Genomic DNA, 26,260 nt, shown 5'->3' on the forward strand with positions numbered 1-26,260 from the left:
ATAATCTAGTTTTCAGAGACTGTGCAGTACTATGTTGGTTTATGTGGTCTGTCTCATGTATTGGGGCTTTTACTGGTCCTTGATGATACTATTTGAGAAATCTTAAGGAGCTTGCCATAGCCAGGCTGCCTTGTCCTGATAGATGAGTGAATGGATTGTTTGGCCCATAAGACAAAACACTGCTACTTGGGCTAGGAACTTGTAGTGATGTGTTTGTTGCCCCATGCCTATTAGCGATAGTGTTTGTTGGGGCATGATCTCCTATATTGGTGCCCTGCAGCTGCATGGTATCTTCAGGTGGGAGAGGAGAATCTCAGGCCTGGCCAGACAGGTGAGAAACTCCTCATCTGGGTATTTATTGTGGTGGGATCCACCTTGCCAAATCCCCTGGGAACATGGTTTTCCTGGGTGGGAGAGAGGAGCCATAGGACCAGTGGCAAAAGAAAATATTTTCTTTAGCTGCTTATTAACAGCAGCACTTCCAGTTGATACCTCTTGGTGGTTCTACTGAATGCACCTGGTTTCATGAGAGGCCCTTCCATTTCATCTACAGTAAGAACAAATTTATCTGGTATACCCTTTATTGCTAGGTTGGAAATCAAGAAACACCAGGCCTAGGTCACCTTCTTCTGGTTACAGTGGGCTTATAAGATACCCTCCTGTTGTGCTGTTTCTCCAGCCTTGGGATCTCTAACCAGTTTACCTTCACCTTCCTCTTCTAATTTTCAAATTTCTTCTTTGGTTGTTGGTTTATTTCCAGAGTTTATAGTTGTACATAGTGCATAGGAGCTGGGAGAGAAAAGTCTTCATACATCTTGTCATGATGGGGAGTTCCGTTATTATACATACAAACTCATAATTTGAAGGTGAAAAGTTTGGTTTGCTCTTACAAAGTTTGGTTTGCTCTTACAAAGTTTGGTTTGCTTACAAACAAAAATTTGGTGTGCTCTTACACATGTACTATCCTGCTTTAGATTATGTGCAGAACTGTTCCACAGTTATGTAAGTAAGACTTAACATAGAGAGTGGGTAATTAAACTTCCTAAATGTCAGGAAAATTCAGATGTTATTATCTTCAACTGTGTCCATCTGAGTGAAGATTTATAGGATCCAGAAGTTTGCAGTAAGAACTGGGAAGATGTTACTATTTCACTGTAGTGCCTTCTGACTATACTACATATCTTCTGATTCCTTTAGATTAGGATATTTTATTTGTTTTATCTATATAACTAGTCAAAACAAAAATAGTAGCAAGTGAAGAATACTTTTTAAAGATTTATTTATTTATTTATTTATTTGAGAGAGAGCACATGAAGGGAGAAGGGCAGAAAGAGAGAGAGAGAGAGAGAATCTCAAGCAGGCTCCCTGCTGAGTGCAGATCCAAATGTGGGGCTTGATCTCATGACCCCGAAATCATGACCTGAGCCAAAATCAAGAGTTGGATGCTTGACCTGTTGAGCTACTGAGGCACCCAACAAGTGAAGAGTTCTTTAAGATTTTAAAGACCTTTCAACATCATTTTATATATGAGAAAAATAGGAGCTAAAAAGTTTTATTAACTTTCTCCAATAGAGTCAAACAGTGAGAGAACAGGATTAGATCTCAAGTTTTATGACTTCTACTCAGTGTTTTTCTTACTTTACCATGGAAATAAATAATGATTAAATGCATTTTTCAGTATCAAATATATTATTCTAACTTCTTCACAGTTTTTTTTCCATATACATTTAATTTGCGTGCATATTTGGTTCTCTTGTGCCCTATAGAAGGCACACCTATTATTTATGAGTAAAGCATAAAGAAAAAAAGAAAATTTTAAATGATGCCAGATAAATAAGAGGTATATCTTTGTTTCCACCCCTCATCCCAACTAGTTTCCAGTCTAGTGAGAGATGCAGACATGTAAATTCACTATAATGTAAGACCTTGTAAAGTCACTGGTTAAAAAAGGAGAAAAACAAAGTGTTGTTAAAGAGGATTGGAAAGAGAGGTAAAATCCAACTAGGCAGATCAGGGACAAAGAGCTAAGAGATGTCCTAAGGTTCAATTAAACAGTTGGAATAGAGCAAAGGCATCCCAGATTGAAAAAAATGGGATGAAGAACTGGAAGCAAGAAACGTTCCAGAGGCTTTCTAGGTGTCAGAACATGGAGCCTAAGTCTGTTTCCAAACCCAGTAGGTCTAAAATGGACTTGATCATCTTCTCAACAATGCTCAAATGTGTTTCTTCCTTTTACCTTTCAAATACTCATAGTCTCTTGATCTAGAAATTTTGTAGTCTGTCTAAATGTAGTTAACACCTCTCTACCTTACTTCTCATCAGATGGTCACCAAACCTTACAAGTCCCTACCTCTCTATGAAGTGTCTCCTTGAAAATGTCATTCTTCTCCTTTTTCAGTGCTACTCTAGGTCCGTTTTATTATTCATACAAAATAATGTATTTATTGCCCAAATAGTTTCTCCAACTCAAATCTCTCACTTTTCCCAATATCATCTTACTTAAGCCATATTTATTTTTGGAAAACAGGTGGTATTATGTCATTCTCCTCATCAAAATCTTTGTTATTTATTCCCTTATTCATAGTTGTTTCCTTACATATTATATTCCAGGCATTGTGTATTAATTGCCTACTGAAAAAATCCAAACATATAGATCAGCCTTTGTCATCTGACCCCAGACTCCCAACTGTGCCCTGGATTCCATGTCTTCCCTCTCCTGGACTTTGTTCCCTTGGTTCTTCTTTCCCCTACTTTGGGGCTTGTATTTGTAAATATATTCATATCTTGTCATCCAAAAATAACCTCTCTACACACACACACACACACACACACACATACACTTCCCAAGTTTTATCACTACCTACATTCTTGAAAAATTAGTCTCCTTGTTTCTATTTTCTCCACTCAAGTTCTGCATTGTTCAAATCCCCAGTATTGCTCAGTGAAGGTTTTTCATCAATGATGTGACTTAATTATATTTGCATTTTATAGAGAATATATCTATACTATGAGAGACAGATTGAATAGAAGAGATGCAGAGTCTATTTCAATAGCTATTACAATTGGCAAGTTACATCTCCAGGCAAAAGATGATGGTGGCATGAATTTGGGTGATAATTGTGGGGATGGAGAGAGAATGTGATGATTTAAAAATCTGCAGAAGATAAAATCCAGAGAAATTGGTTACTGACTGGATATTATAGAAAGGAAAAGGGACAGTCATAGATGAACTTTAGTAGTGTAGCATGAGTAAGTCATAGCAGAGTAGTTTTGATTGGTATTATAAAACCCTAGAAAGTGAGCAAGGTAAGCTTTAAATATTACATATTGTTAGGATGCATATGAGACATCTCAAAGGGGATGCTGAGTAATATATATGTATATGTAGGTCTCACATTTGTGATTGATTGGAAAAATGACCGCAAAATACAGCTCCCCATCCATGACCTTTAGTAGTACTCACCCATACTGACTTTAGGCTGGCATTGATTTGGTCAATGGCACATTAGCAAGCATGATGCCTTTAAAGGTTTGAAAAACTCATATACAATGATTTCTCTTGCTACTCTTAGGAACTCTGTGTTTGACCACAATATGATAAAACCTAGGCTCACCTGCTAGATGATGAACAACTAGTTTAGTTATCCCCCTTGCTCTAGCCCACAGCAAGTCAGACATGAGATTGAAGCAATCCTAGGTCATCCAGCCCCATCAGTCTTCCTGCTGCCAGTGGTCACTAGCCCAGCAGAATCAGCTGAGCTGACACCGATAAAATAGCCACCGAGAAGGCCTACAGAATCCTAAGCTGAATAAACAAATATTATTTTAAGCTAATATATTTTGTGATGATCTGTTATGCAGCAAAAGCTAATTGACACAACCTGCTTGGGATATAATAATGATAGCTAAGATATAAAGAGTTCTTTCTGTGTTAACATGGTGCTGAATACTTTACACAGATGAACTAAATAGCATAAATAAATTATGTAAAATTCTTTTACATAAATAGAAGCTTAATGATGTTAAGAAACAGAAATGAAGAGTTAAATTATTTGATTTACAAAGTTTAAAGATGTTAGTATTCAAAAAGGAAAAATTAAATATTTACTAAAAGCTACTTGGTTATTACATGGCAGAATTGGAAGAAATCTGAGAATATTTAATCTAAAACTTACTGAGTCTACAAATTGTTAAATCCCATGAGTATATAGCTTTGGGTTTACTGGATACTCTAAAACTATTGATTATGATAAAATGTTACTTTAGTTCACATCCTTTTAGATCTTTGATTATTTGTGTTAAATTTTCCCCAGTGTCTGTCAAGGTGTATTTTCTACCTTGGTCTTCTTAAAAATGTTTATTCTATGCTTTATGCATGCTTCATGGGCAGCAAGAAAGACTTTCTAGCCTTCAGAAAAAATTATAGGTGTGAAATGTTCCACAAATAGCAATCATTTATCATATGATTTGACTTTTCTTCCTGAAATATCATGTTCATTGAATTTTAAGTTACAAATCAACAGGTTTTTTAGTAACAAGAATTATTTCATAACTGCTGTCTTTTAAAAGGTTTGTTTTTTTTTTTAAAGTAAAATCTTAACTTGTGAAATGAAGGTAATAATGATTGTGCAGTGCTGTTTGTAATCCCTGGCTCTCAATCCTTTTACTGTATTTCTAATCTAATGTCTATATGGATGTTCTCATTACAGTGTGTTTGAAGCTAAGATCGTTTAAAGATAAGCTAACCAATAGCTGTCATTGTGTCAATCTACAGTTACTACAATTTAGTGCTTATAAACAAGACACATTTTTACAGTATAGCTCTGGAGGTCAGTAGTTCAATATAGGTTTCACTCCGTGTCTTTGTCAGCTAGGCTGCCATAACAAAATACCACAGACTCTGTGGCTTAACCAATAGGAATTTATTTTCTCACAGTTCAGGAAGCTGAAAAGCCAAAGATCAAGGTTCTAGACAATTTGATTTCTGGGGAGAGCTCCCTTCCTGACTTATGGTAGGCTGCCTTCTCTCTGTGTCCTCACATGGTGTGGCAAGAGAGCACACTCTTATGAAGGTACCAGCCCTATGATTCCACCCTTATTCCACTTAACCTTTATCACCCACCCACAGACCCCTATCTCCAAACACAGTCACACCATGGGTTAGAACTTTAACATACATATTTTGGGAGTCCATACACAAAGCTAAAATCAAGGTGTCAGCAGGCCTTTATTCCCTTTTGCAGACTCTAGACTCCTCCATTTCCTTTTCTTTTCCAGCTCCTCTAGGCTGCTCACATTGATTGGTTCTCGGATCCCTTTCTTCTTGAAAGCCAGTGTTTTAGCTTCCTGGAGTTGCCTTGGCAAAGTACCACAATATGGGTGGATCACAATAACAGCAATTTATTGTCTTATGGTTCTGGAGGCTAGAAGTCTGACACCAAGGTGTTGGCAGGGTTGATTCCTGCTGAGGTCTGTGAGGGAGAATCAGTTCTGTGCTTCTTTCTGGCTTCTGATGGTTTGTTGGCAAGTTTTGGTATTTCTTGGCTTGCATATACGACTTTAATACTCCATCTTCCACATGGTGCACCTTCTCCCTGTCCCTTCACATGGTCTTTCCTTTGTGCATGTGTTTCTATGTCCAAATATCCTCTTTTTAAAAAGACATCAGTCATTTCACATTAGGGCCCACACGAATGACCCTGTTCTATTTTGATTACCATTTTAAAAACTCTATTTCCAAATAAGATCATATTCTGAGGTACATGCTGTTAGGACTTCAGCATATTTGGGAGGGGTGACACAGTTCAACCTACAGCACTCAGCAATGGCCAATCTCACATGGCATCACATCATTTTTTCCTCCTCTTCTATCTCCCTCTTCTACTTTTAAGGACTCTGTGATTACACTGGGCATAATAGATAAGCGAGGATAATCTCCTATTTGAAAATAAGCTGATTAGCAACCTTAATTCCCTCTACTATGTAAGTTCCGTTTTCCATGTAATATAACATATTCACAAGTTCTGGAATTTAGGGTGTGGACATCTTTGAAGGGCCATTATTCAGACCACCGTAGGGAGAAATTGCTATTTGCTAAAGTTTCAGAAAGAGTCCTGGATATGGCTTTAAGTAAGAGTTAGGAAATCTACTTAGGCCTGAGGATGCGCAGGTGATGACTCTGCATGGGACATGCTTGCTAAATTGCCTTCTAAGGAGCTGGGTTTTTGAGCTGCTGAACAAGCTAAGTGCATTTGGTGTCAGTGTTTGAGTATTGGTAGTAGAAGAATGGTTAAGCATTTCCACCAGCATTCTTGCATAGAACACCCTTCAATCTCACATAAAGTATCAACTTTTCATCTAAATAAAGGCTCGGTACTAAGAGAAAGTGCGAGTTACTCTGATATTTTGTGCATAACTGTGCACTAAAATGGTAAACATTCAATTTCAAGCAGTTAGTTTTAGTTATAGAACATAGTCTTAGAAGAATTACACACTGAAAACCTCTGCATCCTTACCTCATCCCTGAAAATACACACACATAGTTCATTGCTATTCCATTGATGAAACAAAGGGGCAAGAATAGGGTTCTTTATATTGCACTCACTTGAAACCTGTTCCTACTCCTGGATCAGGCAGATATTTAGAATTCTGGGATGGTTTTCTCCATACTCAAGCATATTCTCCTCCTCACTGAATATGTAGATTTTGCTTCATAGCTTTCCCATAATTCATACAGTTAATATTTATTTCATATCATCATAAATTTATGAGACCTCTTACATTCATTATGTAAATTTATTCAGGAAAACATATATGCCAATTCCCTGGACTTACAAACTAAATTGAGTACCCCATTTGGGTTACCTGTCAAAGAAGAGGAATTATTTTAAAACATTATGAATTCTTTCCAAAATCTCCAGAATCACTGTCAATTGCTACAGATCATGGGATTTTCTTTGGAAATATAAAAAGAGGGGATAGACAAAACGGAGTGAAAAAGCAAGTAAGCAAAAGAATGTAGAGAGGAAAGAATGGGGAGAGGAAAGAATGGGAGAATGATGGAAATAAAGGAATGGAAAGAGATCTGAAAAATTAAGAGAGATTATTGAACAGAGAAAGGATTCAAAATCCTAAGGAAATATAGGCAAGACTGTCTGGGTGGAAGTGTACAGAAAGAATTAAGGGAGGAAGTAATTACAAAGAATGGTAATTCTAGATATAAAAATGAAGTGGAAGTGGAAGCAAAATGAAAACAGGAGCAAAAAGGAGGGAGAGAGCATAATCTGGAGTTGAAGTGTTATTTATTTATTTTTTTTATTCCATGGAGTACATTCTTCTTTCAACATAAAGGAAGGAAAAAAGAGAATGTATGATTAGTCTGTGATAAAAAGTCAAGAGATGATGGCAGCCAGAGATCCAGAAGTTTCTCTGACCACGTGGAGGATGCTGCACTCTGACTTTGAACACTGGCTGATATTCATTCTTGGTAACATGACTCCAGGGATGACAAATCTCTGGGTGCTCAGGAACAGCCTGAGACTCATTAATCACCCAGAGACTTCACACATGGGAGTTTTATAAATGATTCTCCAGGCATAGTAATTATGGACTGCAGGAGAACAAAAGTGAGATCCAAACCTTGCCAAGTCTTTCGTGGCAATTTTCCTCTGTGTGGTTGTCCTATATCTGGAGGACTGTCCCCTACTGAAGCATTACCTATGCATCTGCCACAAGTATGCAAAGGTTGTTGGATCTTTAAGTGACTCCCAAAGGTTTCACTGCATCACTTTTAAAGAATTCTGGGAGAATTCACAAATTGACATTTCAACCCTGTATAAAGACTTGACGACGTGTGCTTAGGAGATAGATCAGGAAAAAAAAATAGTAGAAATTGAAAACTAAAGGTCTGAATTTGTGGCTATTCAACAAAATGCCTAGGGTCTTCCATCTAAATTTGGTTTCATTCTGACTCTAGGGACATACAATCAATGCATATGAATTTACAATTGAGTGGTGATCTGTGTTACACAATTTCCTTCACTTTCTTAGCAGGATGTGTGTGTGTTTGTGTGTTTGTGTGGTTAAGATACTACATAGATTCAAGAGAGTTATGCCTTACTTACCATGAGGCAAGGGATACATGCAAGCTACATGTATTTCCAAGGTTAGAACATTTTCAAATAAATATCTTTTCATTAAAATGTGTAAATAAGAAGTACTTTGCTATCCTAGATACCAAATTGGTGTAAAGTAAACAGAAGGGAGAATTTGCTATTTCAAGCCTCTACGATCTATCGAGATCTATCGAGATCTCTAGGAGTTTTATAAATGAAAAGATAGATCTCAAAAGATCTATCGAGAAATCTTTTAGCACAAAGTAAAAATAAATGATGCTAGTGAACAAAACAATGTCTTACCAAATGAGTCAATTTCCAAGTTTATGTTACATAAATATTGTCATTTTTGTTGCCATTGTTGATATTAGCAGTTGGTTGGATGTTTAGTTCTCTTCAGGAGAACAGAGAAGTATGAAAGTCAAAGAAAACAATTTAAAGCGGTTCGAATTCTGTGTTACCAATAGTTACCATTCCCACAACTGTGAGTCAAAGCATTGCGTTATCTGGATCTGAACCAACACAAAATGACATCTGAAACCCACAGCTGGGAGTATTTCTAGATATTCTTCACTAAATATTGGGTCATGGGGGAGAAAGTACAGAGAAAACAAAGGTGGTGAGAGAGGGAAGGAGGAAAGAGACCTAAAATGTGTGCAGTAAGAGCCAGATAATCATACTGTATAGTTCGTGTATGCTTAGGAATTTGGAGTAAAGAAATAATAAAAGTCTCCATCACTTGCCTGGCTCAATTCCAGTTATTTAAAATAATTACTTGTCATATGCTTCTTATTAGATTGCAAACAAACTGCCTCTGACAACTACCTCAAGAAATTTCTTTAAGTATTTTCATAATACTTTTCATAATGGAATGTCTTATCCTCTCCTTTTCATAATGGAATGTCTTATCCATTACAAAAGCTATGCTGCAAACAGACACTTCTTTGTTGAGATAAATATTAAAAACCAAAACTGTAGCAGAAATCTGAAGTGTTCCTCTAATTTATTATTTATCTCTTGATTAATTGGAAAACCAGTCGTGGGAAGAGCAAAGGATGAAACTGGGCTCTGGAATTCAGAATATTTTCAGAGACCTTGAAGCATTTCATACAATTTTGACACTGAGTATAATTTTCTTTAGTGTTATTTTTAAAAACTATTAGACTTTATTTCTTAAGCAGTTTTACTGAGCAGAGAGTACAGAGAGTTTTCATATGGCCTCCTCCCCCAGTTTCTCCTATTCTTAACATCCTGCATTAGTGTGGTACATCTGTTGAAATTGGTAGCCCAGTAGGGGCTCCTGGGTGGCTCAATCAGTTAAGCCTCTGGCTTCAGCTCAGGTCATGAAATCAGGACCCGAGTCCTGGGATCAAGCCCTACATCGGGCTCCCTGCTCAGTGGGGAGTCTGCTTCTCTTTTTTTCTGCTTCTTCTTTTTTTAAATTTCTGTTCATTATTGTTATAGGTACTCATCCAAAAAATATGTTGTAGTCCTAATCATGGGAACCTCAAAATGTGACTTTATTTGGAAATACAGTCTTTACAGAAGTAATCAAGTTAAAATGATATCATTAGGATGTGCCTTTAGAAGGTTTCGTTATAAAAAGGGGAAATCAGACCCAGAAAGTGACATTATATTTAGGAAAGGGAATATGAAGAGACACAGATGGGGCCATCTATGGCCGAGGAGAGAGGCTAGAAAATATCCTTCACCACAACTCTCAGAAGGAATCAATCCTGCTGGCACCTTGAATTTTAGCTTCTAGCCCTCAGAACTATGCAAAAATAAATTTCTGTTGTTTAAGCCACCAAGTTTGTGCTATTTTTTGTGGCAGCCCTAGAAAACTAATAAAGTTATGTTTGTTTGGTTGGGTTTTTTATGCCATATGTAGAATTCTCTTTAAATGTGAAATATTTTAGATTAGTAATATGATATCTCATGATTTGGACTTCTGAAAATTATAATAGTAATTTTCATCCAAGGGTTCCCATACATAAATCAGGTATTTAATTTTATTCAGAACTATTTTTTAAAAGGTTTTGAGTAGGAACTTTTAGGTGTGAAAGACACATAGAAGGAAGTATCACAAAGGACCAATGAATAAGCTGATTCAAGTCTGTTTTCTTGCTCTTGATTTTCCTCAAGTAGTCATAAGTTCATAACTCTGAGATTGTGGGAAGTCTTGGCCTTCAGAATTTCCATTTTCTTCCATTTTTAGAGTCATATATTTATGTATTTTATATGCATAAAATGTTTGGATACCAAATATTCTTGGTTGGGTGATATGATTATAATACTTTACACCAAAAATAAGGCAAATAGTCTTAACTATCCTATTGCGATAGAGCTTTCAAAAGCAGGTCACTCTGTTGGGCAAAAGATAACAAAAAAGAACATATTCTTATTCTTACCCTTGTAAGGACAACAGTGGTCATTTTGTACTCATCGTTATCTGATGAACAAAACTTAAATCACCAATTCCAATCATCAAGTCAGTTTGGAGACACATTTATGGGTTGATCAGAAGGCAGACTGACTCACCATCAAGTACAAGGCAGTCTTGGATCAGCTTCTCTTATTCTGAGAAGGACCCTGGTGAACTCCAACCAAAAACATTCTCCAACTCAAGGCCATTTCTTCCTTTTTCTGAGGTGTTAAAGTTTGAAGCTTTAACCAAATCATCATTCAGACTCTGGAGTGGATCCGTAGTTGTTTATTGAGTAATGTTTTAGCCTTGCCTGCTAGGTTTGTTTGTTTGTTTTTATAGCTTACCTCTGTCTTTACAGACAGAACTTTTCTCTTAAATAATAAAATATGAATTGGGACATCTCCTTAGCTGATTTATGAGATACGATTTCTCCTTTCAGTGTATTAAACAAAATAGCTAAACTTCAGGCATTTGTTTTAACTTATACTCAAAATATTTACTATTCTACTCTGATTAAATGTCCAACTAGAAAAAAATGTTCAAAAGGTAAATTCTAATGCAGTGGTTCTTAAACTTGACTCAGCTACATAAATCCGGGGCTGTTTATAAGAATACAGACTCTGGGTCCATCAAAATGTAGGCTTGAACCTACAAGGTTTATAGGTTAGGTTAGATATCTTTAATAACCCCACAAATTAGTCTTGTGAGCTTGGCACTGTTTCAGGCAACCAGAGACTGGAGGCAATACATTTTAGCATTGGTAGAACCCTGAACGTTCCAATGAGAGCCCTGCAATTTTTATGATCTAAACATTCCTTAGAAATGAAGAACCTCCCAAAACAGGTTAATTTAATGAAAATAGGTGAGCATCATGGTCAAATAAACCTTCATCAAGTAACTTCTCTAAGTTTTCTTGTTCTTACATGAGGCCTATAATAATTATCTTGCAAACAGAATGGAGATGATTTGTATTAAATGCCAGCCCAGGGCCAAGGACATACTAAATGCTCAATAGAGAGTTCTTGTTATTATAGAAGAGTTATGAACCAGTCCTCTAGGAGAAGAGAAACTGTTAGATTTCCTATCTTTCCCTGAAAATTAGGTCCTTAATCTTTATTGTTATCTATCTCTATAAAAACACTTCACAGAATCATCATATAACAACATGCTTTTGATTTTTACTCAGAGGTATGAAAAAGAAAGTGACACAATTAATTCTGTGCCTTGGACTAAATCACTGAAAACACTGTGTATTGACCCAGTATAAAACTTTACCCATTGGAGTTAAATACTAGGAAATAGATCTCTCTTCTAACATATGAGTAGTCTTCAACTATAGATGATTGCTAGAGCCTCCAGGGCCAAGAAGATGAATTCTGACTTAAAAATTGATCTTAACCTCAGTAATTATTCTTAGACTGGGTATTTTCATGTAATTATTTGCATAGATTCCTTTCTTTGCCCTTGACCCAACTTTTACTATTCTCTCCATGTCATTCTTTTCATTGTTTCTTTTCTCACTAAAAATCAAATCATTGACTGAAGTGGAATTCCAATTAAAATTTTTTCCAGTGTTGAAATCTTCCAAGAATTTAAGAAACAATGCTTTTGTGACCCAGCTTCTTCCCATTCTTGTTTGCATCCCAGGATATGCATAGAAAAAATGGAAAAGAATGCAAATAGGAAAATATTATAGAATAAAAGAAAACAGAGGAAAGGGTCACCAGTGTTTTAAGCTCTCCAGTGCACCACTTCAAATTCCTGATGGCACAGTAGAAAAAGATCATATGGAATAAATAATGGTCAGACACATATACATGAGCTTTAGCAAGGCTGAGTTCAAGAAGTTCAGGGACAAGAAAAAGGAGGACCCTAATGAGAGAAAACATAGATCATCATCATCCTGAGGAAAAAAAAAATATGTGTGACAATAGAAACAGGTAATATCAATATGAGCTTAATAATAGAGGACTAGAATTGATGTTCTATGAAAATAATCAAGGAGATGTAGGAGGCTATTTTTTTGATAAGCTCGGTTTTAGAACAGATACAAAAGTTTAAAAAAATTAGGGGCACAAAAAGGATAGATATAAATTATTGGTTCTCAAGCTTTTTATCTCAAAAGTTCTTCACACTCCTAAAAATTGCTGAGAACTCCAAAGAGCTTTTGGTTATGTGCATTGTAGTTACTGGTATTTAACATATTAAAATTAAAATTAAACTGAAAAATTTGTGTTTGTTTATGAATTTAAAAATAAAAATAATAAGGGAACCTAGGTGATTCAGTCAGTTAAGCATCTCCCTTCAGCTCAGGTCATGATCTTGGGGTCCTGGGATTGAACCCCCTGCTCAGTGGGAAGTATGCTTCCCCTTCTACCTCTGTCTCCCCCCCCACCCCCGACACACTTATGTTCTCTCTAACTCTCTCAAATAAATAACATATTTAGGAAAAAATAAAAATAATAAAAATAATAAACCATTACATATCAACATAAGTTACTTTTATGAAAAATAACTATAGTTTCAAAACACAATGAAGGCTAATGATGGAGCATTTCAATGCATTTTTTAGAAGTCTGACTTAATAGAAGATAATCGTATCCTTGTATATACCTTGCAATATGTTGTTTTGAAATATTTGAAGAAAATTGGGTTTTACACAGATATATAGTTTAAAAAGGGAAGAGTATTTTAATAGCATTTTTCAGATAATTGTGAATATATTTTCTTGGTACTACAACAAAACTTGACAAGTGGTAATATCTTAAAGGTTAATTGCAATGTGGAATCTGAAACAATATCAATGAACTTTACATCCTCTGTTATATTACATTTAATTAGTCGCTGTTGCACTTTGAATGGATCTTTCATCCTTGGATGATTTTGCTGTGTTATGTATTGGTCAATAAAAAAACCTGTGAAATATTAATTACAATAATTAATATCACTTCCAGTCTCATCAGAAAAGTCTCAAGAATTGGGAAATTTCAGGTTTTTGCCTGACACCTTGAGTTTTATTATTGGCAACAAATTCTGCGTTGTCTTCTTCAAGTAATATGCCCACTTTTTCATGTATTCTAAATACCCAAGTCAATAACCTTAGTTTTTCCATTGCTCTTTAAAGTAAAAATGGTGTTTATGAAAAATGGGGTTAGTTTAACTTGCAACTGAAACTTATGTACAAGTGATCATTCTCCCGCCAAGAAAACCATGTTCCTAAAGATGCAACAGTATCACTTTTTGTATACTTTTCATTTCATCACATGGATCATTAAAAATGTGTACATTTTTGTATACATACTTGGGTTGAGTTTTAATTATGTTAATTTTTACTGCTTCATTGAGGACATTCTTAAGTGAAACCAACTTGTGAAATCAACTTTGTCTTATTTTATTTTTTAATTTAATTTTATTTTAATTTATCTTATTTTATTTTATTTTAGTAAACTCTACCCTGAACATGGGACTGAAACTCACAACCCCAAGACTGAGAGTCACAGGCTCTACTGACTCAGATAGCCAGGGGCCCTTCTCTCTCTCTCTCTCTTTTTTTTTTTTTTTTTTTTTTTTTTTTTTTGTCTTTATACTATGAGTGCATGATGACTACTAGCACAGTTGGGTAATTTTGATTCATTTTAAAGAAACAAAAGTTTTGCTCATCATTCCTTCCCATCATTAGTGTACACAGTACAAAAGTACTGTGTTAGTAAAGAAATAGATCTGACCTCATGGATCCCCTAAAAGAGTCTCTTGGCAACCCCCAAATGGCCTCAAACCAGACTTTGAGACTACTCATGAGAAAGATAAAATCACAGCTTTAGGTTTTCAAGTTGTTTCTTTGGGTATTCTCTTTTTTTCCCCTTAAAATGCAAACTCTAAAAAAACTTCTCTTGTGCCTATTTCTTGTATCTTAAGACATACTACCATAGAAGGATGACCTGAACCTAATGAAACTACAAAGATGTAGATATGCATAAAATTTTTAATACTAAAAATCAGATGGAATGAATTTTTTCAGAATGCCTGTATTTGTATCATAAAACTATAATAATACTTCTTAAGACAAATATGTCTAAAGTTTTGTTTTATATATTTTAACAATCAATAACAGTTAAAACAAATTTGAACCAAACATGTTAGAGGAAAAATAACATTTTTTTCTATTCTTTCTATATTGTTTTAGAAAATCACTGCCATTTAAGAAACAATTAAAGTACCCACAGCAAGAAATGTATAGGAAAAAAGTATTTACAGATTTTAGTCAGTTACCTTATTGAAATATCATGTTTTTTTCTGAATTTTCTAATATTTTTCAGAATTTAAAATTTTATATTTTTATTATCTTCTTATTCTGAATAAATATTCTTTCTCACCTGTTTGGATATTCTTGTTCTTTAAAAAAACTCACTATCACCACCCATTATATAAGTTTTAAGGCCCAAAATGTGAGTCCACTTTTGCCTGAAGTAGTACCTCATGCAGAATAAGCATACACTAAGTATTGGCTGACTAACGAAGTATTCAGGTAATGTAGTCAAACCTAAATCCCTAATTGTGCTTTAAAATTTTTTATTTGGAACAAATAGTCAAAGGGAAAAAAAAACAACTTATATAAAGATGATGGAGGACAAAAGGAAAAATACACTCCATGTATTTCAAGAAAGATCTTTATACTGAACAAAGTAGAATGCATATTGGAAAGGGGCAGCTGGGACCCAGGAGAGGTGTAAAGTGTATAGAATGGAGAGCTGACATACACACATGACTGTTGCCGTTCCTCTCTCAGTCTCTAGCTCTACCTCTCTCCGTAAGATTTGAATCACTTCATCTAATTTCTCCGAATTTGCCATCAATTCTTGATACAGTCCACCTTCCCCTCACTGGAGACTAATTCTCCACCAATTAACTTTGCATTTTTCAGTTTTACTAACCTAAATCCATATTTATTCCACTACAACTAGGCGTTAACTTCTAAGGTCATATCTTAGGAAACAAAGTGACAGAATTTTTTTTTTTAAGATTTTATTTATTTATTCGACAGACCGAGATCATAAGTAGTCAGAGAGGCAGGCAGAGAGAGGGAGGAGGAAGCAGGCTCCCTGCTGAGCAGAGAGCCCGATATGGGGCTCAATCCCAGGACCCTGAGATCATGCCCCGAGCCGAAAGCAGAGGCTTTAACCCACTGAGCCACCCAGGCGCCCCACAAAGTGACAGAATTTAAGTGCAAATGACTAACATGTGAGACATGAAATTATTTCATATGAAAAAAGACTAGATTTGCTGGGCTTTGATTTAAGGAAAATATATTCAGATGATATGGAAAAGGGCATATAGCCATGGATTACAAAAGAAAACATAAAACTGTAGAGATAAATTCAGGAAGACCAAGACCCAAATGAAATGTGGACTACTCGCAACTCCCAACATACTGAAGAGAATGTATAATCTTCATCTTCATACACTCAGTATAGAGACCAAGAGAGAGATCCTATTTATCTAATAAAAGGAAAGAACTCCGGTGGCAAATGAGAGATTAATTCATGTATATAAAGGAGGGCAATGTAAAAGAGGATTGGATTTAAGTAAGCCAAAGTTTAGATTTTTGGGCTACGGTGACAAAGTTATAGAAAAATACAAAAGAAGGGTTTTTTTTTCCTGTTTCTCACTTTTTGCATTTGATATTCTTTTTTTTTAAGATTTTATTTATTTATTTGATAGACAGAGATCACAAGTAGGTAGAGAGGCAGGCAGAGAGAGAGAGAGGAGGAAACAGGCTCCCGGCCGAGCGGAGAGCCAGATGTAGGACTAGATCCCAGGACCCTGAGATCATGACCTGAGCCGAAGGCAGAGGCTTAACCCACTGAGCCACCCAGGCCCCCCGTATTTGATATTCTTATTTCAAATTTAACATAAAAGGCATAAAGAAGAAATTTAAAATATCCTAAGTTACACAACATCTTGATAACTTGATACTTATCCTATTTATCTTTTTTATAATACTTAATTTAAAAATTAAAGAATTATATTTATATACCTATTTATACCTATACTTTGCTTTATGGAGATATTGGAGGAGTCTCAATGACTGGATGGGATGTTTAGACCATTTTATTTTAAAAATCTTTATCAAATTTTAGACTTTAGGATTCTTTTTTAGTATATTATGGATTTTGCTGCATTGATAAACATTATTGAATATTATGAAAGTTTTAGATAGCCAATGAACATGGAGGGGCAAGTTTTAATCTTTGCTTATTAAAATTTTTATTATAATTATATGTGTAAAACACCTACACACACACACACACACACAGACACTTATATATTCAGTCAATATTTACCAGAGCTGTTGAAATTACCAGAGGGCCAATGTTCTAGGAAAATAAACTAGGGGAAGTTTTTATAGAATGTCTCTGAGAAGTTAAGTTTTATAGATTCAGGAGAAATCTCTGTCATGTAAAAAGAAAATCTTGGGGGTGCCTGGGTGGCTCAGTGGGTTGAGCCTCTGCCTTCGGCTCGGGTCATGATCTCAGGGTCCTGGGATCGAGTCCCGCATCGGGCTCTCTGCTCTGCGGGGAGCCTGCTTCCTCCTCTCTCTCTCTCTCTCTCTCTGCCTACTTGTGATCTCCCTGTCAAAAAAATAAATAAAATCTTTAAAAAAAAAAAAAGAAAAGAAAATCTTCTGGCCTTACCACTTTCTGTGTTTGACAGGTTTCAAAGTCTATTATCTAAGCAGGTAGATCCAAGCCTCTCATTGAGAAGATTTTGCCTTGAAAGAAGTCCTCTACCCATCCCTGGCAAGGTCCACAACAGAGTTCACGCTGCTACACCTTCTTTTTTTTCTCTCAGCCTATTAATTTCAACCTCACTATTATAGCCATTAGGTTTATGAACCATTACTAAAAATGTTTTAATTTGATAATATTTTTTACTTTTTATTTAAATACCCCATTTCTAAATGAATCGCTTTTAGGGATACTTGGGAGATGAAAGTTAGACATGAGCATAGGCCTCTCTGTTCTTTCCCCCTGTCCCACAAAATAATTCCATGGTGTAGATCTCAGCAGAAAACTCACAAATTCAGCGCTACAAACAAAACTATGCCAAAAAATGTATCCTCAGCTAAATGTTAGCTCCATGACACTTGAGGGAAGAATGGATTTGATTTCAGTCTTGTCACTAAGTTGTTCCACACTGAAGACTGGTGTTCTGAAGAGTTATTTAAAACTTAATTGTACAAACCAAAGAGGGTTTTTGTGACTGTACAGATATTTCCTCTTACATTCTCTTACCGTTTACCCTACTTTTTCTGCACTGGTTAAATTCCATTCCCTATAATTAATGTTTTAAACCTGCAAGATAATCCTCTTCTCAGGCCCTGCAAGAATGCTTAGTAGCTTCAAACAGTAGGACTCTCCAGACATTTCAAGACATATCCAGACATTTCAAGAAATCTATTTTTCACTTGTTTTCGAGGAGATATTTTACAATGGCAGATTTAGATTAATAATTATCTATGTGGTGCATTGAGTACTTTTAGTTAGAAATCATTTACCTAAATATAGATTAGGATTTTGAAAAAAGGATAATAGTCCATACAATTTTAATTAGTACAATGAGTGTTACAAGAATACCTTCCTGGCAAGAAAGCATATAACTTAGAGACGCTACATGAACTTTAGAGATTCTGATTAAAATATTTTTGCAACTCAGAAAAAAAAGGAAGAAAATAGAAAAAAATGTTTTTGAATTTTATATATATAAAATATATATGTATATATATATTAATGCAATATGTGCATACATACACAAACAATGGAATTTAACTCAGCCATAAAAAGGAATGAAATCTTGCCATTTGCAATGGCATGGATGAATCACCTGTTTCACTCATTCTCCCACCCATGTCCTCTCTGGGACAAACCACCAGTTTGTTCTCTATACTTAAGAGTCTGTTTTGCGGGGCACCCGGGTGGCTCAGTGGGTTAAAGCCTCTGCCTTTGGCTCAGGTCATGATTTCAGGGTCCTGGGGTCGAGCCCCCGCATCGAGCCCCGGCATCGAGCCCCGGCATCGAGCCCTGGCATCGAGCCACGCATCGGGCTCTCTGCTCAGTAGGGAGCCTGCTTCCTCCTCTCTCTCTGCCTACCTCTCTCTGTCAAATAAATAAATAAAATTAAAAAAAAAAAAGTCTGTTTTGGTGGAGGCACCTGGGTGGTTCAGTTGGTTAAGCGGCTGCCATAGGCTCAGGTCATGATCTCAGGGCCCTGGAACTGAGCCCTAAATTAGGCTCCCTTCTCAGCAGGGTCTTACCGCCCCCCCTCCCCCTCTAGTAACCATCAGTTTGTTCTCTATAATTAAAAAGAGTCTCTTTCTTGTTTTTTTTTGTCTTTCTTTTTTTCTTCCCTTTGTTTATTTTGTTTCTTAAATTCCACATATGAATGAAATCATATGGTATTTGTCTTTCTCTCACTGACTTACTGACTTATTTCGCTTAGCATAATACTCTCTAGCTCCATCCATGCCATTGCAAATGGCAAGATTTCATTCCTTTTTATAGCTGAGCAAATTTCCATTGTATGTGTGTATGTATGCATATATTGCATGAATATAAATACAAATTTGTGTGTATATATATATATATATATATATATATATATATATATATATATATAACATCTTTACCCATTCATCTATAGATGGACACTTGGGTTGCTGCCATAATTTGACTATTGTAAATAATACTGCAAACAACACAGAGGTGCATATACCTTCTCAAATTTGAGTGTTTATATTCTTTGGGTTAAATACCCAGCAAAGGAATTACTGGATCATATGGTAATTCTGTTTCCCTGATGATGAGTGATGTTGAGCATCTTTTCATATGTCTGTTGGCTATTTGTATATCTTCTTTGGAGAAATGTCTGTTCATAACATCTACCTGTTTTTAAATTGGATTCTTTGGGATTTTGGTGTTGAGTATAAATTCTTTATCTATTTTGGATACTAACTCATTATCAGATATGTCATTTGCAAATATCTTCTCCCATTCAGCAGGCTATCTTATGGTTGTGTAGACTCTTTCCTTTATTGTGTAAAAGTTTTTTTATTTTGATGTAGTTCCAATAGTTAATATTTGCTTTGGTTTCCCATGTCAGTGGGAATATGTCAGAAGACATATCTAGAAAAATATTGTTATGGCCAATGTCAGAGAAATTACTGCCTGTGCTCTTTCCTAGGATTGTTATGTTGTCAGGTCTCACATTTAGGTCCTTAATTCACTTCGAATTTATTTTTGTGTATGGAATAAGAAAGTAGTCCAGTTTCATTATTTTGCATGTAGCTAATTTTCCAAGCACCGTTTGTTGAGGAGACTGTCTTGTCCCATTGCATATTCTTTTCTCTTTGCCTCTTTGGTGGAAATCTAATTGACCATATTATTGTGGGTTTATTTCTGGGTTCTCTATTCTGTTCTGTTGATCTATGTGTTTATTTTTATGTCAGTCCCATATTGTTTTGATTACTACACATTTGTAGTGTAACTTGAATCTAGGGTTGTGATACCTCCAGTTTTGTTCTTTTTCAGGATTACCTTGGCTAATCAGGGACTTTTGTGGTTCAGATAAATTTTAGGATTTTTTTATTCTAGTCTGCGAAAAATGCTGTTGTTACTGTGATAGGAATTGCACTAAATCTGCCCATTGCTTTGGGTAGTATGGACATTTTAACAATAACTATTCTTCCAATCCATAAGCAGGGACTATCTCTGCATTTGTTTAAGTGGAATATTTTTTAATTCAACCTATATAGTTTTCAGAGCGCAAACCTTTCATCTCCTTTGTTAAGTTTACCTAGGGATTTTATTCTTTTTTGTACAACTGTAAATGGGATTGTTTCCTTTTTAATTTCTCTTTCTGGTACTTCATCGTAACTGTATAGAAATATAACATTTCAGTACATTGATTTTTTTTTTATCCTATGACCTTACAAAATTCATTTATAAGTACTCTTTTGGTGGGGTCTTTAGGATTTTCTATATATAGTATCATGTCATCTGCAAATAGTGAAAGTTGTACTTCTTCCTTACCAATTTGGATGTTTTTAAATTTTTTTTCTTGTCTGATTGCTGTGGTTAAGACTTCCAGTACTATCTTGAATAAAATTGGTGAGAGTGGACATTCTGATCTTGTTCCTGATCTTGGGGGGAAAACTCTTCAGTTTTTCACCATTGGCTATGATGTTAGCTATGGGTATTTTATATATATAGACTTCATTATGTTGAGGTATATTCCCTTTAAACCTACTTTGTTGAGAGTTTTTATCATGAACAAGTGTTGTACTTTGTCAAATGCTTTTTTTGCATCTAATGAAAGGATCTGTGGTTTTTATCCTTTCTCTTATACATGTGATGTATCATTTTGATTGACTTGTGGATATTGAACCACCCTTATATCCCAAGAATAAATCTCACTTGATTGTGGTGAATGACTTTTTCATGTAATTTAATATTTAATTTTTAATTTAATATTTAATATTTAATTTGCAAATTTCTGAGGATTTTTGCATCTGTGTTTATCGGAAATATTGGCCTATAGTTCTCTTTCTTATGTCTTTATCTGGTTTTTGGTACCAGGGTAATTCTGGCCTCATAGAATGAATTTGAAAGTTTTCCTTTCTATTCTGTTTTTTGGAAAAGTTTGAGGAAAAGTTATTGACTCAATATTTGGTAGCATTCACTTGTGAAGGTTTTGTCCTGGACTTCTGTTGGGAGTTTTTAGATGATTTATTGAATCTCATTGCTGGTAATTCCTCTGTTCAAATATTACTTCTACTGATTCCGTTTTAGGAGATTATATGTATCTAGGAATTTATCCATTTCTTCCAGATTTTCCAATTTGTTAACATATAATTTTTCATAATATTGTCATATAATCCTTTGTATTTCTATGGTATCAGGGGTTATTTCTCCTCTTTTGATTCTGACTTTATATATATGAATCTCTCGGTTTTTTTTAATGAGACTGCCTAAAGGTTTATTAATTTTATTGATCTTTTCAAAGAAACAGTTCCTGATTTTATGGATCTATTCTCTTGTTTTCTTTAATGCCTATTTTGTTTATTTCTGCTTTCATCTTTAGTATTCCCTTCCTTCTACTGGTTTGTGGTTTTATTTGTTCTTTTTCTAGCTCCTTTTGATGTAAGGTTAGATTGTTTGTTTGAAATTTGTCTTGCTTTTTGATATAAGCCTGTATTGGTATAAAGGTCTCTCCTAGAACAGCTTTTGCTATATCCTAAAGATTTTGGACCATGATGTTTTCATTTTCATTTTCATTTGTCTCCATGTATTTCTTGATTTCCTCTTTGATTTCTTGGTTGACCCATTTATTGTTTAGTAGATTGATGTTTAACTTCTATGTGTTTGTGTTCTATCCAGATTTCTCCTGTGGTTGATTTCTAGTTTCATAGCACAGTTGTCAGAAAAGATGCATGTATGGCTTCAGTCTTTTTTAATTTGTTGAGACTTGGTTGAAGGCCTAATATGTGATCTATTCTGGAGAATGTTCATTGTGCACTTAAAAAGAATGTGTATTCTGCTGTTTCAGGATGCAAAGTTCTTAGTTTATTTGCTAAATCCATATGCTTCAATGTGTCATTCAAAGCCACTGTTTCCTTCTTGATTTTCTGTTTGGATGATCTATTCACTGATGTAGGTGAGGTATTAAGCCCCCTACTATTATTGTATTACTATTGATTATTTCCTTTATGTTTGTCCTTAGCTGCTTTATGTCTTTGTGTGCTTCCATGTTGGGTGCATAAATATTTACAGTCTTCTTGTTGGAGTGTTCCCTTTTTAATTATAGAGTACCCTTCTCTGTCTCTTGTTGTAGTCTTTGTTTTAAAGTCTACTTTGTTCCATGTAAGTATTACTACCCCCAGCTTTCTTTTCTCTTCCATTTGCATGTTAAATGCTTTTCTGTCCCTTCACTTTCAACCTACATGTGTTCTTAGGTCTGAAATAAGTCTCTTGTAGGCAGTATATAGATGGGTCTCACCTCTATGTCCATTCCATCACACTACATCTTTTGTTTAGCACATTTAGTCCATTTACATTCAAAGTAATGATAAGTATGTACTTACTGTCATTTTGTTACTTGTTTTATGGTTGTTTTTGTAGTTCTCTGTTCCTTTCTTCTCTTGCTCTCTTCTATCACAGATTGCTGGCCTTCTTTAGGGGTATACTTGGATTCCTTTCTCTTTATTTTTTGCATTTCTAATACTGGTTTTTATTTATGGTTACCATTAGGTTTTTATCTAACATCTTATGCATATAGCAGTGTATATTAAGTTGATGTTCACTTATGTTTAAAGTGATTCTTATCCTCCCCCCACATTTTTGATTAATGCTATTAAAATTTACTGTCTTTTACTTTGTGAATCCTTTGACTGATATTTATGCATATACTTAATTCTACTTCTTTTGTGCTTCCTACTTTTCTTTCTCCAACTTATGATCTTTTCTTTCTACTCAAAGAGCCACCTTTAACATTTCTTGTAGGGCTGGTTTGGTGGTCATGAATTTCTTTAGCTTTTGTTTATCTGTGAAACTCTTTATCTCTCCTTCTATTCTTAATGATAGCCTTGCTAGATAGAATATTCTTGATTTCAGGTTTTTGTTCTCATAGCACTTTGAATATATCATGCCACTTTCTCCTGGCCTACAAATTTTTGCTAAAAAATTAGCTGATAGCCTTATTGGGGGGGGTTCCCCCTTGTATGTAACTGTTCTTTTCTTGGTGCTTTTGAAATTCTTCATCACTGCTTTTTGCCATTTTAAGTACTATGCATCTTGGCATGGACCCCCTTGAGTTGCTTTTTGGCTTGATCTTTGTGCCTCTTGAATCTGGATTTTTGTTTCCTTCCCTGGGTTTGGGAAGTTTTGGGCTGTTACTTCTTCAAATAAGTTTTCTTCCCCTATTTCTCTCTCTCTTCTCCTTCTGAGATCCCTATAATGCAAATGTTATGATGCTTGATGGTGTTGATTAGTTTTCCAAGTCTAGTCTCATTTTTTATTATTACTTTTTCTCTCAACTGTTCAGCTTGATTGTTGTCCATAACTCTGTCTTCCAGGTCACTGAGTCATTCTTCTCCTTCTTCTAGTCTATTTATTCCCTCTAAGGAATTTTTAATTTCAGTTATTGAGGTCTTCATGTCTTGTTCTTTTGCTTGTTTTCCATCTCTGTTTTCTATCTCTTTGTCTCACTGATGTCCTCTACTCTTTTCTCAAGTCCAGTGACTATCTTTGTGATGATTACTTTAAATTTTCTATCAGGCATATTACTTATTTCCATTTTGTTTAGGTCTCTTGCTATGATTTTTCCTGTTCTACAGTTGGAATATATTCCTCCGTCTCTTCATTTTGTCTAACTCTATGTCTGTTTCTGTGTGTCAAGAAAGACAGCTACATCACCTGCACTTGAAAGTAATGGCCTCATGAAGAAGAGGTCCTGTAGTGCCCTGCCTTACAGTGTCCCCTTTTTACTTGTCGCTTCAGGGGTATTTCCTATGTGTTCCATATGGCCTCTTGTATTTGAGCCACTTTTGCCTTTAGTCCAGTCATCTGCAGTGGTTCTTCTTGCCTGTAGTGGCAAGATTTTGGTCGCTGCTATTGTTGGTGGACCAGTCTGGAGCCACACTGGGACTGAGTTTAGTCAGACTAGGCATTTGCCAGAGATGCAGTAGCAGCAAAGGGCAGGGCCCTTTCCATCTGTTGTCCCATGAGAAGCTTTTGTTGATTGGTGGGGAGGTCAGCAGTTAGATCGAATATCTGCCCCCAGCCCACTGTTGGGCTGGTGTGTATAGTTATATTTATATCTCCCTGGGGCAGGCATCACTTTGGAATGGTCCTGCCCCCTGTTGTGGCTGTTTGCACACTGCTAGGCTCCTGACACCCATTTGGGTAGATTTTAGCCACTTTATATTGGAGGGGGCAGGTTGCAGGAGAACACCATGGGTGGGGCACGTAGTATTAATAGGGTTTACAGGGCTCTTCTGTTGGAGGAGACCTGGGGTGGAGGCTTGGCTGGAGGGAGCATTTCCACAGGAGAATGCAGGGGTGGGAATTCTTTTAGCAAGTTAGAGAGTGTAGGTGCTGTGTTCGTTGCTGCAGCTGTCTGTGTGTCCAGGTTGGGAAGCAGGAGAGGGAAATGGCACCTGCCAGCTCCTTTGTTCCTGGTGAAATCTCTTAAAGACCCCTGCCCTCCTGTGCATACTCTGAGATTAGTAAATAAATCTCCTTCCCATACACCCCATGCATTTTCAAACTGGTGTTTCTCTGGTATATCTCCAAAGAGCTCTTTGTTGTGCTGTCTCTTTAAGGTTGGGTACTCAATTTCCTATTGCTCTCCAGCTTTCCCAGAACCAAACCTCTGATTTTTAAAGTTCCAAATTTAAACCTCGCTGACTGTAGAACCTGTGAAATTAAGCCCCTCTGGTTTTCAAAGCCAATATTTATGGAGATTTGTATTCCCTGTGCAAATTCTCCATGTTTAGGGATCTTGGTGGGAGGGTCTGTTTCTTTCCCCTTTCTGTGCCTATGGTGTTCCTCCCTCCTGGGACAATCTGAGTGGGTCCATTGAGCTGTGGACTGCATTTCCACCCTTCTACCCTCTTCAGTGTAGCGTCTTCTCTACATTTAGCTGTGGACAGTATGTTCTTCCAGTCTTTGGGTCATTTTCTGGGTTATTTACACTGACGTGTGTGTCATCTAGTTCCCTCTGTGGGATAATGTGAGCTTAGGATCTTCTTACTCTGCCATCTTTCCCAGAAGATTTTAAAATCCCAGAAAGGATTTTAGAAAACCATGCACTACTTCTCTTCTCGGAAGTCTTTAGAAACTAGAAAGATATTTATATGTGGGTATTATGGCTTTTCCTCCTAAGTGTTCTTTAACAGCCCATATTTACACACATATAGGATTTATCACATTCTGTATTTTAATTTGATTTACTTGTTCATCTCTTCTCTATCTGTAGTTTTCTGAGGGTGGAGGCAAACACTGTCATGTTCGTCATTGATCCCTAATACTTAGCCCTGTGTGTGACATACAGTAAGTACTCTGTAAATATTTATTGATGAAGGAAGTAAATTCCTTCTTTCTGTATTAATATCTTAATTATTTTTTTTATTTTGTATCAAGCATCACTAAACTGAATATAGGCTAAATTTGACCCACCATCTATTTGTGTAAAGTTTTATTGGAACACAGTAACATTCACTTATTTACATATTGTCCATGGCTGCTTTAGTCTTATCATGGCAAAGTTGATTAGTTGCCACAAAGCCTGGATAGTTGGCAAAGCCAAAATAATATTTCATCTCTGGCCTTTAGTAGAAAAAGTTTGCTTATCCCTGGTCTGAAATATAAGCAACACATGACTAATTAAAATAAGATGACTTGGCCTTTAGTGGAAAAAGTTTGCTTATCCCTGGTCTGAAGTTATAAGCAAATCATGACTAATTAAAATAAAATGACTTAAATAAATAGTAAAAATATAATATAACACTATTATCCTTTGAACTTAGTTTTATAAAAATCACAATATTATAAAAGAATCTTGGAACACCTGCATGGCTCTGTTGGTTAATCATCTGCCTTGGGCTCAGGACATGATCCCAGGGTTTTGGGATCAGCTCCACATTGGGGTCCCTGCTTGGTAGGAG

Source organism: Lutra lutra, chromosome 3 (assembly GCF_902655055.1).
Source record: "Lutra lutra chromosome 3, mLutLut1.2, whole genome shotgun sequence".
Classification (NCBI taxonomy): Eukaryota; Metazoa; Chordata; class Mammalia; order Carnivora; family Mustelidae; genus Lutra; species Lutra lutra.